Source organism: Canis aureus, chromosome X (genome assembly GCF_053574225.1).
Source record: "Canis aureus isolate CA01 chromosome X, VMU_Caureus_v.1.0, whole genome shotgun sequence".
In the NCBI taxonomy this organism is placed as follows: domain Eukaryota; kingdom Metazoa; phylum Chordata; class Mammalia; order Carnivora; family Canidae; genus Canis; species Canis aureus.
Window position 1 is genome coordinate 63,728,892 of NC_135649.1, and position 17,610 is coordinate 63,746,501.

Here is a 17,610-nt window from a genome sequence, read left to right on the forward strand (position 1 = left end):
CCTCAGTTTCCCTCTTTGCCATCAACTTGTCTTCTATGTCACTCACTCGTTCTTCCACCTCGTTAACCCTGGTCGTTAGCACTTCTAGTTTGGATTGCATCTCATTCAATTGATTTTTCATTTCTGCCTGATTAGCTCTAAATTCTGCAGTCATGAAGTCTCTTGAGTCCTTTATGCTTTTTTCTAGAGCCACCAGGAGCTGTATAATAGTGCTTCTGAATTGGCTTTCTGACATTGAATTGTAATCCAGATTTTGTAACTCTGTGTGAGAGAAGACTATTTCTGATTCTTTCTTTTGAGGTGAGGTTTTCCTTCTAGTCATTTTGCTCAGTGCAGAGTGGCCAAAAACAAGTTGTATTGGGAAAAGGAGGAAAAGAGCCAGAGAAAGAAGGAAAGAAAAGAGAAAAAGAAAAGAAAAAGAAAAACATAAAAAAGAAAAGAAAAGGAAAGAAAAATAAAGACAGGAAAAAATAGGTTGGGGGAAGCTAACAGATATCAAAAACCAAAAAAAAAAAACAAACAAACAAACAAACAAACAAAAAAACCACGGGGGAGTATCTTCTGTTTCTGTATACTTTAAGTCCCTTGACTTCCCCTGTAACTTGTCCTTCTAGGTGGTCTTCTGGGGGAGGGGCCTGTTGTGCTGATTTTCAGGCGTTACCACTTGGGAGAGCTGCTCTGCCCGCTGCCTAGTGCAGGGCTCCGTGGATGTTGTTTACCCTGTGAGGCCCCAGGAGGAACAACCCCAGTGGTGGCGGCCAGCCCTGGAGCCGTGAATTCAACTCACACATTAACTACAGAGCTCTCAGTCTGCAGGGCCTGGAGGCTCCGGGGTGGGGCCCTTGATCTGCTCATTTCAGGGCAGGAGTGTCCTTGCTCTCCTGGGCCCTCCTGGCCTCTGCCTGTCCCGGGGGGAGGTCGGGTCCTGGGCTGTGTCCCGGCGCCCTGTGCTCCCGGGCCTGTGCTGTTGGATTCGTGCTCCCATTGGCGCAGCCCCTTCTGCGGAGCCGCCGCCAGAGCCCCTTCAAGCTGCTCTGGGGGCGCTCAGCCCCCTCCGTGGGAAGCCTCTTCCTCTGCCTGAGCCCCTCCAAGCTGCTCCCTTGTCCCTCCATGCGGGCTGAAGCCCTTTAGGGAGCTGGGCGCACTCTCCCCGGGGGCGCAGGCATCTGTTAGTGTCCCAGGGAGCCCGAGAGCATCCCCGCCCTCCTGAGGTCCTGCTCTAACTCCCTGCGGGAGCCTTTGTGTCTGGGAAGATTGGTGAAGCTCCTGCTTCCAGCTGTTCTCTCTTTAAATCTCAGGCCGAATTCATAGATTTTCAGGATAATTTGAAGGTTATTTAGGCAATCTGGTGGTGACAGGTGACTTGGGGACCCTACTCTTCCGCCATCTTGCCTCCTCCACCTTTTGTTCTTGTATTGTTTTAGTCCCGCTTCATTATCAGATTAGTACCAGCCTCATGGAATGATTTTGAATATGTTTCTTCTATTCCTTGTAAGATTTTGATAAAGACTGTCACTAATTACAGTTTTTTTAAATGTTTGGTGGGGTTCACCAGTGAAGCCATGTTGTCTTCGGTTTTTCTGCGCTGGGAGATTTTGTATTCCTAATTCAAATTTCATTCTTATTGTTGGTCTAAGAACATCCCCTATTTATTGGATTCAAGATTCATGATTCAATCTTGGTAACTGGTGCATTTCTAGGAATTACCTGTATTTTTTTCTAAGTTAACTGACTTGTTAGTATATAATTGTTTATAGTAATCTTATCATACTATGTATCTGTGGTTATCTGTTGTATTCTTTCCTTTTCCATTTCTCATTTTTTAAAAAATATTTTATTTATTTATTCATGAGAAACAGAGAGAGAGGCAGAGACACAGGCACAGAGAGAAGCAGGCTCCATGCAGGGAGCCTGACGTGGGACTCGATCTCCGGGTCTCCAGGATCATGCCCTGGGCTGAAGGCAGATGCTCAACCGCTAAGCCACCCAGGTGTCCTATCCATTTCTCATTTTTTGTTTTCAAGTCATCTCTTAATGTAGTTAAAGCATTTCTAAATTTTATTTATTTCTGGGGGGAGAAAACTGGTCATTAATTTCAGTGTTATATAATTATATATCCTGGTCTCTATTTTATTTATTCCTGATTTTTCTCTATTATTTTCTTCCTCTACTAAATTTCAGCTTTCTTCTTTTTCTAGTTCCTTGTTGTAATGTTGTTTATTTGAAGTTTTTTTCTTAATAGTAGCATTTAAGGCATAAATTTCACTCTGACATCTGCTTTGTTGCATCCCATAGGATTTGGAATATTATGTTTTCTTTTTCTCTTGTTTTGTGATAAATTTTTATTTCTTATTTGGCCCATTGCTTATGCAAGAGTCTGTTTTTAATATTTACATATTAAATATTTAATATTTTTAAAAAGAAATCTATCTTGAAAATTAAAAAGATAATGACTGATTTAAAAAAAAAGACAATTTGAGTCAGAGTATCTCTTATTTGAAGCTGAGGACAATCTAACCAATAAAATTTCCAAACATAGAGGAGGCAATCACATATTTTAATTTGATCCAAAATGTAGTCTTTATAAGCTCATCTACAAAAATCTTCATCATGCTTCTGAAAGTTAAAAAAGAAAAAGTGTATTATTACCTAGAGGTGAGTTAACAGTTTCTGGCAAACCTTGACTTTCATTTGATGTCACAGTTAACAGCTTTGAAGTGACAATGGGGTCTAATTGTATCACAAGCAAATTGAACTATGCCCTAGAGAGCAAAATGAGAGGAATTCTGAGTAAAAGAATATGATTCTATAGTTGATTGATGAGAGGCAATAGCAGGAAAAAGAATAAGAAGTTTGTGTAATCTCATTGTATACTTGCTTTGTTAGTAATATTCTTCAATGCCAAGATTCAACCTAAAAAATTGAATGATCACAAAAGATATTACAATGCTTTGGTGAAGCTCCTTTCTTCTAATGGATTCATAATTTCTTTTAGAAGTCATTAGATACTATCTCATTCATCCTTACTCCATCCCTGTGATTATTTTTGTTGTACAGATTGGTAAACTGAACTTTTTGTGGTCAATGGTAGTACCTTGTTTAAAACTATCCTTTGGCAAGGAAGAAAAATAAGCAAGCAAGGTTGTCTATTGCAGAGTGAAGGTAATGATACTAGCTGCCTGGAGTGGAACTAGAATCAACAAGGTAAAAGTAACAGGAACCACTTTTAATTCACAATAAAAAAGTTATCATAGGGACTCCTGGGTGGCTCTGCGTTTGAGTGTCCACCTTTGGCTCAGGGCATGATCCTGGAGTCCTGGGATTGAGTCCCACATCGGGCTTCCTGCATGGAGCCTTCTACTCCCTCTGTCTGTGTCTGTGCCTCTCTCTGTGTGTCTCTCATGAATAAATAAATAAAAACTTTAAAAAAAGGTTATCCTAGCAAGTAAAGGCCCAACCATGGAGTTGGCTGCTCCAAAGATTCTTGCTTGAATGTAACTTCTCATCATTATAAGTTTGGGAGCTACATCTATCAGGAATGCAATAGAAAGGATTCTCCCATTGTTGTCATATCCAAAATTCTATGAAAGTTAAGATTATATGATTCTACTCTCAAATACTGTAAGAGAAATGACACTCTAGTGAGTATTGGTATGCATAAAAAGGTAAAATTATTAGAATAGCTAGAAGTTCAAGAAAATAAATTATTATTTCTTTAATAATCATGACTGTAGGCCCAAGAGGGTAATCTGGGCACCAGTTCTTCCACATATTATTTATCTACTATGCTACCAATCCCATGAAAGGACCAGAGATGACTCCCTTACTTTCCTGGAAAAATGAAGAGATAGGAAGGTTTAGCACACCACTTATAAGTGCTGCTGACTAATGAGATAAGTGAATGTATTTATTTTTAAGAGTCTGAAATCAGTATTGATTTATTTTACCACTGGAACCCTATTATACTTGTCTCTCTGGACTGTTCACTCACTCTCCCTCTCTGGCTTGTCTGTCAACCTTCTCCCTGTTGAGTGTGTACCCACATACTGTGTTTGGTGATTATATCACTGTTTGGCTGGACAGCAACTAAAAATCACCCTGGGTGGCCTGACTCCAAAAATAGTATCTACTCATTAGGCCAATGGTTCCTTGTCTATCTGGGAACAATCTGGGAACAACTTTTCTCATTAACGTTCTTTATCTACCCTATCCCATTTTTGTTGCCCTGTCTATGTTTGTCTACATCTCCATTCATGTACTCTTCTAAACAAAAGCTATTATAAGGCAGCGAGGGAAATCTCAACATCATGACATGCCAAAAACTCTTTGCATTATCCATTACAGCACTTATCGCATTCTATTTTTTTAGTATTCCTGTCTGGTTTTTTCCATTAAACTGTGAGCTTCAGGGAAAGAACTGTGGCTTCATCTTCATATCCTCACTGTGTAATTCAGCGTTTGGCATAGGGTAAGTTTTCAATGTGTACTTAAATGAACAAAACTACCAAAATGCTTACTATCAATATGTTCATAGTGAGTATACAATAATCTAGACAATATAGTTTTATACTTGATCAAAAGCATTCTGACCAACATAATATGCCTGGAAAAGAACACAATGCCTTTTTTTAAAAAGAAGGATGAAGCGCTTCTCAGTTCTGTTTTATAAACTCGCTTAGATACTTTGTTTTGTCACACTATAAGAGTGAGTTTGTTAAAAATTTCCTAATCACACTGAGTTACTTTACTGTGAAAATCACAAAGGCTAAGGATTACATAGTCATTTATGGTTATAAAATACATGTACTTAGGTAAGTGTGTAAAATTCAAACTTCTAAAGGACTTCAAACTTTGAAAACAAGAGTGTTTGTTGGGCACAGTCTGGAGATAAATTAGGAGTGTTAGCAGATTTAGAATGAAGGCTGGAAACAAAAAGGATTCAAAATAATAATATAGATACAATAAGCAACATGAAGTAATTTTATGTCTTTATTTTTATGATTTTTATTTTTTATTTTTATGATTTTTAAATTAATAGCATTGTGTTTTGTTTTTATATAAGGAGTGTGTGCTTATAGGAAAAATTTAAATTCACCACTATAAAAACAAAAAATCACTTGTAGAACTATCATAAAAAATAATTATAATTAGCAATTTGGTGATGACTTTCTAGTCTTCCTTTGTTGAATATTATGAATAATTATAAAAGTAATGGTATGACTGATTTAATTTAATAGCTGCATTAAGGGGAGGAGCTAAGATGATAGCATAGGTAGACCCTAGGCTCATCTCATCTCTCAAAAATCACTAGATAACTATCCATTCTAAATACCCCAGAAATCAACCTGAAGACTGACAGAATAAACTCTACAACTAGAGGGGCAACGAAGCCACAATGAAGAAGGTTAGGAAGTGTAGAGATGTGGTTTGGGGGAGAAATGGATCATGGGTGCTGTAGAAGGGAGGGAGCCATGGTCATGGAGAAAGGCAAGAAAGAAGAACAAATGGAATGCATAAGGAGAACACTTCCCCAAAGTCATTGGTTGGGAAAAGCACAGGGGCTGATTTTTGTGAGTTCTTGGCAACTACCTGGGCTTAAAGCCTGGAGTTTTGCAAAAGCTTCTTATCTTGATGAAGTCCCAATAGTTCATTTTTGCTTTTGTTTCTTTTGCCTTCGTGGATGTATCTTGCAAGAAGTTACTATGGCCGAGTTCAAAAAGGGTGTTGCCTGTGTTCTTCTCTAGGATTTTGATGGAATCTTGTCTCACATTTAGATCTTTCATCCATTTTGAGTTTATCTTTGTGTATGGTGAAAGAGAGTGGTCTAGTTTCATTCTTCTGCATGTGGATGTCCAATTTTCCCAGCACCATTTATTGAAGAGACTGTCTTTCTTCCAATGGATAGTCTTTCCTCCTTTATCGAATATTAGTTGCCCATAAAGTTCAGGGTCCACTTCTGGATTCTCTATTCTGTTCCACTGATCTATGTGTCTGTTTTTGTGCCAGTACCACACTGTCTTGATGACCACAGCTTTGTAGTACAACCTGAAATCTGGCATTGTGATGCCCCCAGATATGGTTTTCTTTTTTAAAATTCCCCTGGCTATTCGGGGTCTTTTCTGATTCCACACAAATCTTAAAATAATTTGTTCTAACTCTCTGAAGAAAGTCCATGGTATTTTGATAGGGATTGCATTAAACGTGTATATTGCCCTGGGTAACATTGACATTTTCACAATATTAATTCTGCCAATCCATGAGCATGGAATATTTTTCCATCTCTTTGTGTCTTCCTCAATTTCTTTCAGAAGTGTTCTATAGTTTTGAGGGTATAGATCCTTTACATCTTTGGTGAGGTTTATTCCTAGGTATCTTATGGTTTTGGGTGGAATTGTAAATGGGATTGACTCCTTAATTTCTCTTTCTTCAGTCTCATTGTTAGTGTATAGAAATGCCACTGACTTCTGGGCATTGATTTTGCACAGCAAAGGATACAGTCAACAAAACTCAAAGACAACCTACAGAATGGGAGAAGATATTTGCAAATGACATATCAGATAAAGGGCTAGTTTCCAAGATCTATAAAGAACTTATTAAACTCAACACCAAAGAAACAAACAATCCAATCATGAAATGGGCAAAAGACATGAACAGAAATCTCACAGAAGAAGACATAGACATGGCCAACATGCACATGAGAAAATGCTCTGCATCACTTGCCATCAGGGAAATACAAATCAAAACCACAATGAGATACCACCTCACACCAGTGAGAATGGGAAAAATTAACAAGGCAGGAAACAACAAATGTTGGAGAGGATGTGGAGAAAAGGGAACCCTCTTACACTGTTGGTGGGAATGTGAACTGGTGCAGCCACTGTGGAAAACTGTGTGGAGGTCCCTCAAACAGTTAAAAATATACCTGCCCTACGACCCAGCAATTGCACTGTTGGGGATTTACCCCAAAGATACAAATGCAATGAAACGCTGGGACACCTGCACCCCGATGTTTCTAGCAGCAATGGCCACGATAGCCAAACTGTGGAAGGAGCCTCGGTGTCCAACGAAAGATGAATGGATAAAGAAGATGTGGTTTATGTATACAATGGAATATTACTCAGCTATTAGAAATGACAAATACCCACCATTTGCTTCAACGTGGATGGAACTGGAGGGTATTATGCTGAGTGAAGTAAGTCAGTCGGAGAAGGACAAACATTATATGTTCTCATTCATTTGGGGAATATAAATAATAGTGAAAGGGAAAATAAGGGAAGGGAGAAGAAATGGGTGGGAAATATCAGAAAGGGAGACAGAACATAAAGACTGCTAACTCTGGGAAACGAACTAGGGGTGGTAGAAGGGGAGGAGGGCGGGGGGTGGGAGTGAATGGGTGACGGGCACTGGGTGTTATTCTGTATGTTAGTAAATTGAACACCAATAAAAAAAAAAAGAAAAAAAAATAAAATAAAGCCTGGAGTTTTATTTTTTTTATTTTTTTTTAATTTATGATAGTCACACAGAGAGAGAGAGAGAGAGAAAGAGAGAGAGGCAGAGACACAGGCAGAGGGAGAAGCAGGCTCCATGCACCAGGAGCCCAACGTGGGATTCAATCCCGGGTCTCCAGGATCGCGCCCTGGGCCAAAGGCAGGCGCTAAACCGCTGCGCCACCCAGGGATCCCAAAACCTGGAGTTTTAAAAGTCAGTGGGTTTGGCTGAGGCCAAACCCTAAAGGTACTGCTAGGTCATAAATCAGGCCTCAACAATTACAAAAAAACTGAGATGAAAGCATGCATATTTTCTGACCATAACACCATGTAATCTGAAGTCAACCATAAGAAAAAATCTGGAAAGGCTACAAATACATGGAAGTAAAACAACATGCAATCGAACAATGAATGGGTCAAGTTAGGAAGTCAAAAAAGAAAAATACAGGGAAAAAATGAAAATACTATGGTCCAAAACCATCCCATGGGGATGCAGCAAAAGTGGTCCTAAGGGGAAAGTATATAGCAATACAGGCCCACCTCAAACGGCAAGAAAAAAATCTCAAATATACAACCTAACTTTACATCAAAAGGAACTAGAAAAGGAATAACAAAAGAAGCCCAGAGCCAACAGAAGAAGGAAAATAATAAAGATTAGAACAGAAATAAATGATATAAATAAGTAAAATCTTTTGGAAAAAAATAAATAAATGATATAGAAACTAAAAAAAAAAAAAAAAGAACTGGTCAATGAAGCCAAGAGTTGGTTCTTTTTCTTAAAAAAAAGATTTTATATATTTATTCATGAGAGAAACAGAAAGAGAGGCAGAGACACAGGCAGAGGGAGGAGAAGCAGGCTCCATGCAAGGAGCCTGATGCAGGACCCGATCCCAGGAATCTGGGATCATACCCTGAGCCAAAGACAAATGCCCAACTGCTGAGCCACCCAGGCATCCCCAAGAGTTGGTTCTTTAAAAAATTTTTGATAAACCTCTAGCCAGACTCATCAAAAAGAAAAGAGAAAAGACAAAATAAACAAAATCACAAAGGAGACTGGGAAGTATCACCACAGAAGAAAAACAATTAAAAGAGAATTATAAGAGAATATCATATAAAGAAAAACTATATGCCAACAAATTGGACAATCTGGAAGAAATGGATAAATTCTTAGAAACATATAAACTACCAAAACTGAAACAAGAAGAAATACAAAACCTGAACAGACTGATCATCAGCAAGAAAACTGAGTCAATAATTAAAAATTTCCCAACATACAAGTCCAGGGCCAGATGGCTTCACTGGTGAATTCTACCAAATATTTAAAGAAGAATACCTGTTCTCCTCAAACTATTCCAAAAATAGAAATGAAAGGAAAACTACCAAATTCATTCTATGAGGGCAACATTACCCTGACACCAAAGCCAGATAAAGACTCCACTACAAAAGAGTACAACAGGAAAATATTTCTAATGAACACGGATCTAAAAATTCTCAACAAAATACTGGCCAATCAAATCCAACAATTATTAAAAGAATCATTCATCACAATCAAATGGGATTTATTCCTGGGCTGCAAGTATAGTTTAATATTCATAAATCGGGCAGCCCCAGTGGCGCAGCGGTTTAGCGCCGCCTGCAGCCCAGGGTGTGATCCTGGAGACCCCGGGATCGAGTCCCACATCGGGCTCCCTGCATGGAGCCTGCTTCTCCCTCTGCCTGTGTCTCTGTCTCTCTCTCTAGCTGTGTCTCTATGAATAAATAAATAAAATCTTTAAAAAAAATAATATTCATAAATCCATCAATGTGATATACCACATTAATGAAAGAAAACATAAGAACCATATGATCCTCTCAATAGATGCAGAAAGAGCATTTCACAAAGTACAACATCCATTCATGATAAAAACCCGCAACAAAGTAGGTTTAGAGAGAACAGGCATCAATATAAGAAAGGCCATATATGAAAGGTTCACAGTCAATATCATCCTGAATAAGGAAAAACTGAGAGCTTTTCCTCTACAGTCAGAAATAAGAGAGAGATGTCCACTCTCACCACTGCTATTCAACAGAGTACTAGAAGTCCTAGCCTCAGCAATAACGCAACAAAAAGAAATAAAAGGCATTCAAATTGGCAAAGAAGAAGTCAAATTCTCCCTCTTCACAGATGACATGAAAATGTACGGAGAAAACCCCAAAGACTCCACTCCAAGATTGCTAGAACTCATACAGCAATTCGGCAGTATGGCAGGATACAAAAATCAATGCGCAGAAATCAGTGGCATTTCTATACACTAACAGTGAGACTGAAGAAACAGAAATTAAGGAGTCATTCCCATTTACAATTTCACCCAAAAACATAAGATACCTAGGAATAAACCTAACCAAAGAGGTAAAGGATCTATACCCTAAAAACTACAGAACACTTCTGAAAGGCATTGAGGAAAACACAAAGAGATGGAAAAATATTCCATGCTCATGGACTGGAAGAATTAATATGTTGAAAATGTCAATGCTACCCAGGGCAATTTACACATTTAATGCAATCCCTATCAAAATACCATAGACTTTCTTCAGAGAGTGGGACAAATCATCTTAACATCTGTGTCGAATCAGAAAAGACCCCGAATAGCCAGGGGAATATTGAAAAAGAAAACCATAGCTAGGGGCATCACAATGCCAGATTTCAGGTTGTACTACAAACCTGTGGTCATCAAGACAGTGTGGTACTGGCACAAAAACAGACACATAGATCAATGGAACAGAATAGAGAACCCAGAAGTGGACCCTGACCTTTATAGTCAACTAATATTCGATAAAGGAGGAAAAACTATCCACTGGAAGAAAGACAGCCTCTTCAATAAATGGTGCTGGGAAAATTGGACATCCACATGCAGAAGAATGAAACTAGACCACTCTCTTTCACCATACACAAAGATAAACTCAAAATGGATGAAAGATCTAAATGTCAGACAAGATTCCATCAAAATCCTAGAGGAGAACACAGGCCACACCCTTTTTGAACTTGGCCACAGTAACTTCTTGCAAGATACATCCACGAAGGCAAAAGAAACAAAAGCAAAAATGAACTATTGGGACTTCATCAAGATAAGAAGCTTTTGCACAGCAAAGGATACAGTCAACAAAACTAAAAGGCAACCTACAGAATGGGAGAAGATTTTGCAAATGACCTATCAGATAAAGGGCTAGTTTCCAAGATCTATAAAGAACTTCTTAAACTCAACAGCAAAGAAATAAACAATCCAATCATGAAATGGGCAAAAGACATGAAGAGAAATCTCACAGAGGAAGACATAGACATGACCAACACGCACATGAGAAAATGCTCTGCATCACTTGCCATCAAGGAAATACAAATCAAAACCACAATGAGATACCACCTCACACCAATGAGAATGGGGAACATTAACAAGGCAGGAAACCACAAATGTTGGAGAGGATGCGGAGAAAAGGGCACCCTCTTACACTGTTGGTGGGAATGTGAACTGGTGCAGCCACTCTGGAAAACTGTGTGGAGGTTCCTCAAAGAGTTAAAAATAGACCTGCCCTACGACCCAGCAATTGCACTGCTGGGGATTTACCCCAAAGATACAGATGCAATGAAACGCCGGGACACCTGCACCCTGATGTTTCTAACAGCAATGTCCACAATAGCCAAACTGTGGAAGGAGGCTCGGTGTCCATCGAAAGATGAATGGATAAAGAAGATGTGGTCTCTGTATACAATGGAATATTACTCAGCCATTAGAAATGACAAATACCCACCATTTGCTTCAACGTGGATGGAACTGGAGGGTATTATGCTGAGTGAAATAAGTCAATCGAAGAAGGACAAACATTATATGTTCTCATTCATTTGGGGAATATAAATAATAATGAAAGGGAATAGAAGGGAAGGGAGAAGAAATGGGTAGGAAATATCAGAAAGGGAAACAGAGCATAAAGACTCCTAACTCTGGGAAACAAACTAGGGGTGGTGGAAGGGGAGGAGGACGGGGGGGGGGGTGAATGGGTGACGGGCACTGAGGAGGGCACGTGACAGTATGAGCACTGGGTGTTATTCTGTATGTTGGCAAATTGAACACCAATAAAAAATAAATTTATTATTTAAAAAAATAAAAAATAAAATAAATAAAAGATAAAATAAAAAATAAAAAGATATTAAAAAAAACAAAGCTGTGGTCATTAAGACAGTGTGGTACTGGCACAAAAACAGACACATAGCTCAATGGAACAGAATAGAGAATCCAGAAGTGGACCCTCAACTTTATGGTCAACTAATATTCGACAAAGCAGGAAAGACTATCCACTGGAAAAAAGACAGTCTCTTCAATCAATAGTGCTGGGGAAATTGGACATCCACATGCAGAAGAATGAAACTAGACCATTCTCTTACACCATACACAAAGATAAATGGATAAAGAAGAAGTGGTCTATGTATACAATGGAGTATTACTCAGCCATTAGAAACGACAAATACCCACCATTTGCTTTGACGTGGATGGAACTGGAGGGTATTATGCTGAGTGAAGTAAGTCAATCGGAGAAGGACAACATTATATGGTTTCATTCATTTGGGGAATATAAAAAATAGTGAAAGGGAATAAAGGGAAAATGAGAGAAAATGAGTGAAAATATCAGGGAGGATGACAGAACATGAGAGACACCTAACGCTGGGAAATGAACAAGGAGTAGTGGAAGGGGAGGTGGGCAGGGTGGCTGGGTGATGGGCACTGAGGGAGGCACTTGATAGGATGAGCCCTGGGTGATATGCTATATGTTGGCAAATTGAACTCTAATAAAAAAAAGATTGAAGCAGAAATAAATTGTACAGAAACTAAGAAAAAAATAGAACAGATCAATGAAGATTACTGAAGTAAATAAAATCAGAAATGAGACAGGAGAAATAAACAATACCACAGAAACACTAATCATAAGAGATTACTGTGAAAAGTATATGGGGCAGCCCCGGTGGCGCAACGGTTTAGTGCCGCCTGCAGCCCAGGGCATGATCCTGGAGACCCTCTCTGCATGGTGCCTGTTTCTCCCTCTGCCTGTGTCTTTGCCTCCCTCTCTCTCTCTATGTGTGTCTCAATGAATAAATAAATAAAGTCTTTAAAAAAAAGAAAAAGTATATGGCAACAAATTGGACAACTTGGAAGAAATGGATAAGCTCCTGTAAACATAAACTACCAAACTGAAACAAGAAATAGAAAATTTGAAAAGATCAGTAACCAGCAAAGAAATTGAATCAGTAATCACAAGACCCCAACAAACAAAAGTCCAGAGCCAGATGGCTTCACAGGCAAATTCTACCACACATTTAAAGAGTTAATACCTATTCTTCTCAAACTATTCCAAAAAATGAAAAAGGAATGAAAACTGCCAAAATTATTCTATGAGTCCAGCATTGCCCTGACACCATAACCAGATAAAGACATCACTAAAAAATGTACAGGCCAATATTCCTGATGAACATGGATGCATAAATTTTCAACAAAATACTAGCAAGACAAATTCAACAGTATATTCCCTCTGATCAAGTGACTTATTCATGGATTGCAGTGAGGTTCGATATTTGCAAATCAATCAATGTGATACATCACATCATTAAAAGAAAGGATAAGGACCATATGATCATTTCAATAGGTGGAGAAAAAGCATTTAACAAGGTACAACATTGATTCGTGATAAAAAAAAAAAAGCTTCAACAAAGTAGGTTTAAAAAAAAATAAAATAAATAAAAAAAAAACAAAGTAGGTTTAGAGGGAACTTACTTCAACATAATAAAAGCCATATATGAAAAACCCACAGCTAACATCATCCTAATTGGGAAAAAACACAGCCTTTCCCTAAGGTCAGGAGTCAGACAAAGACAACTCTTTAAGGTCAGGAGCCAGACCAGACAACTCTCACCACTTTTATTTAACATAGTACTGGAAGTCCTAATTGCAATCAACAACAGTAAGAAATAAAAAGCAACAAAATCAGTAAGAAAAAAGGTAAACTTTCACTATTTGCAGATGACATACTATATACAGAATACCTGGAAGACTCTATGAAAAACCTGCTAGAAGTGATATACAAATTCAGTAAATCTTCAGGATACAAAATCTATATACAGAAATCTGTTGCATTTCTATATACCAATAGTGAAGCTGCAAAAAGAGAAATTAAGATAATCCCATGTACAATTGTACCCAAAATAATAAGGTACCTAGGAATAAACCTAACCAAAAGAGGTGAAAGATCTATATTCTGAACACTGTAAAACACTGATAAAAGAAATTGATGAAAACACAAAGAAACAGGAAGACATTCCATGTTCATGGATTGGAAGAACCAATATTGTTAAAATGTCCATACTACCAAAAGCAATCTACAGATCTAATGCAATCCCTATCAAAATAGCAAAAGAATTTTTCACAGAACTAGAGAAAATAATCCTGATATTTGTATGGATCTACAAAAGACTCCAAATAGCCAAAGAAATCATGAGAAGGGGGGGTGGGGAACAAAGCTGGATGTATCAAGCTCCCAGATTTCAACCTATACTACAAAGCTATAGTACTCAAAATAGTATGATACTGGCAGAAAAACACATGTATCAATGAAAAAGAATAGGGAACCCAGAAATAAAGTCACAATTATATGGTCAATATTCAATGACAAAGGAGGCAAGAATGCACAATGGGGAAAAGACAATCTCTTTCCAATAAATGGTATTGAAAAAACCAGACAACATGCAAAAGAATAAAAGTAGACCTCTTTCGTACACCATACACAAATATAAACCAACTAGATTAAAGACCTGAAACCAAAAACTCCTAAAAGAAAATATAGGCAGTAAACTCTTGGACATCAGTCTTGGCAATATTCTTCTGGAACTGGCTCCTCAAGCAAAGTAAATAAAAGCAAAAATAAACAATTGGTACTAGATCAAACTAAAAAGCTTTGGCATGGCAAAAGAAGACACCAACAAAACAAAGGCAATCTGCTAAATAGGAAAAGATATTTGCCAATGATATATCTGATAATGGGTTAATATGTAGAATTCATACATCTCGGGGCACCTGGGTGGCACAGTTGGTTAAGCATCTAACTCTTGGTTTCAGCTCAGGTGGTGATCTCACGGTCATGAGATTGAGTCCTGCATCAGGTTCCACACTCAGCAGGGAGTCTGCTTGAGATTCATATTCTCTCTCTTTCTCTCTTAAATAAATAAATCATTAAAAGGTAAGAATTCATACAATTCAATGTCAAAAGACAATCATATTAAAAAATATATACCATGGTGAAAACAGTTTCCAAAAACTTAAAAGATATAAATACCATATGAGCCAGAAATTCCACTTCTGGGTATTTATCCAAAGAAAACAAAAACACTAATTTGATATATGCCACTATGTGTATTGCAGCATTATTTATAGTACCCATGATATGAAAGCAATCAAATGTCCATCAATAGATAAATGGATAAAGAAGATGTAATATATATATATTAATATATATATATAGGGGCAGCCGGGTGGCTCAGCGGTTTAGCGCCGCCTTCGGCCCAGGGCGTGATCCTGGAGACCCGGGGTCGAGTCCCACATCGGGCTCCCTGCATGGAGCCCGCTTCTCCCTCTCCCTGTGTCTCTGCCTCTCTCTCTCTCTCTCTCTCTGTGCCTCTCATGAATAAATAAATACAATCTTAAAAAAAAATCTTATACACACACACACACACACACACAATAGACTATTATTCAGCCATAAACAAGAGTGAAGTCTTGCCATTTGTGAAAACATGGATGGACCTAGAGAGCACTATGCTAAATAAAATAAGACAAAGACAAATACCATATGATTTTACTTATATGTGGAATATTAAACAAAACAAACAAAATAGACTCATAAATACAGAGAACAAACTGGTGGTTTCCAGATGGAAGGGGTTGAGGGGGATGAGCAAAATAGATGTAGATTAAGAGGTACAAAATTCCAGCATAAAATAAATAAGTAACTGGGATATAAAGTACACCATAGGGAATATAGCCAACAATATTATAATAACTATGTATGATAACTAGATTTGTCATGTTGATCATTTCATAATGTATATATCTAATCACTATGCTGTATACCTGAAACTAATATAATATCGTACGTCAACTATACCTTAGTTTTAAAAATACTATTAAAAAAATAGAAGAATTTTTTAGGTGCAGGGAGGAGCAGAGGGAAAGAAAATCTTAAGCAGACTCCACATCCAGTGCAGAGCCTGATGCAGGGTTTGATCTCATAGCCCTGAGATCACGGCCAAAGCTGAAATCAAGAGTTGGACACTCAACTGACTGAGCCACCCAGATGCCCTAAAACAAAAGAATATTGATATCTTGTCCAAATACATATTTTGTTCATCCATGTTCATATTCAAGCAGAGAATGTAAATATAAATTTTGACATATTCCATTCAGTCTATAAACTTTGAAACACAGAAAATGAAAAGATCTTATCTGCTTAGGGTACATACATCTTATATACAATACTGCTTTAAAAAAAAAAAGGAATGTGATTTCTTACCTGGGCATTTGAGGCTTTCATAATGAAGTTTTCTTCACTTTTAAGTTTTCTCAAAATGTGTACAAGGGCCTAATGAGATTTTTTTCCTAAACTGTAATGTAAGGAATAATCTCCATAAAACATGTGCCTTACATGATGGCTATTACTGTTACTGGCTGTAGAAAAGGTGTCAAAATGTTGGCCTGCAGGCGCCTGTGTGGCTCAGTGGTTGAGCATTTGCCTTTGGTTCAGGCTGTGGTCCCAGGGTCCTGGAATCAAGTCCCACATCAGGCTCCCCATGGGAGCCTGCTTCTCCCTCTGCCTGTGTCTCTGCCTCTCTCTCTCTCTCTCTCTCTCTCTCTGTCTGTCTCTCATGAATAAATGGATAAAATCTTTTTAAAAAATGTTGCCCTGCTGTAAACTTGCTTTCAAAATGTAGGACAAGGAAAATGGCTTTTAATTTATAAATACATTAAGGATGAGAATGGTGAAAGGATTACAGTAAAACAAAGATGTATATGTTGTCTCTCTAAAACTGCTTGATATTTGAAGAGGCCATATGGACACTAGAAAAGAACTGACTGTACCCAAGTTGTCTAATGTTATGTGCAGACTATAACAAAAACTCATACAGAAAAAAAGACTCAGTTTTTGGAAACAAGTCTACCTCAGAACAACAAAAAACTCACCAGAAAGGCACCTAAGTTAAACAAGACTCTCTAATTTCTTTGCCAAAATTTTAACTTATTTGGAATTTAACTTCAATTTCACAAGTTGAAATTCCCTCTGCACTTTAAAATCTTTTTCCCGAAGGAAAAAAAATTAATTTATGTTGACATCTAAATGCTTTGGAATGTTAAAAAATTATGAATGTTTTAGTCATGGACAGTTTAGTGAATGAATGTATAGCTGCAAAGGACCTAACTGGCTGGTCTACCAAGACAAGCCTCTAGTACTAAGTGAATAGACATTTCTAGAGAACTGAAAACTAACTCCTAAACATCTAAAAACCTGCAATTCCTAATAAGTAATACTTAGGAATATTATTCAAACACCTTTTTTTTGAAAGGACACTTATGTTGATGAAACCATACTGGACTGACACCAAGAATCAGTCTAATGTGGGCTTGATAAGACCAGAGATGCATATCAAGTGAATGTTATGTTAAACTACATTCAGTTTTACCACTACATAAAAGAAAAGAAGGATGTCCTAATGGCTGCAGGCAGTTCAGAAAAACATTACTGGAAAAAAAAGACGAGTAAAAGTATCCTACTGTACCACAGGGCCAAAAGAAACATTTGATTGTTATTTTTTACTAAATATAGGTGATAAATGATATGTCTAATTTGTCATATTGTATTTATATTCTCCTTTTATTATTATTATTTTTTATTTATGATAGGCACACAGTGAGACAGAGAGAGAGGCAGAGACACAGGCAGAGGGAGAAGCAGACTCCATGCACCAGGAGCCCGACGTGGGATTTGATCCTGGGTCTCCAGGATCGCGCCCTGGGCCAAAGGCAGGCGCTAAACTGCTGCGCCACCCAGGGATCCC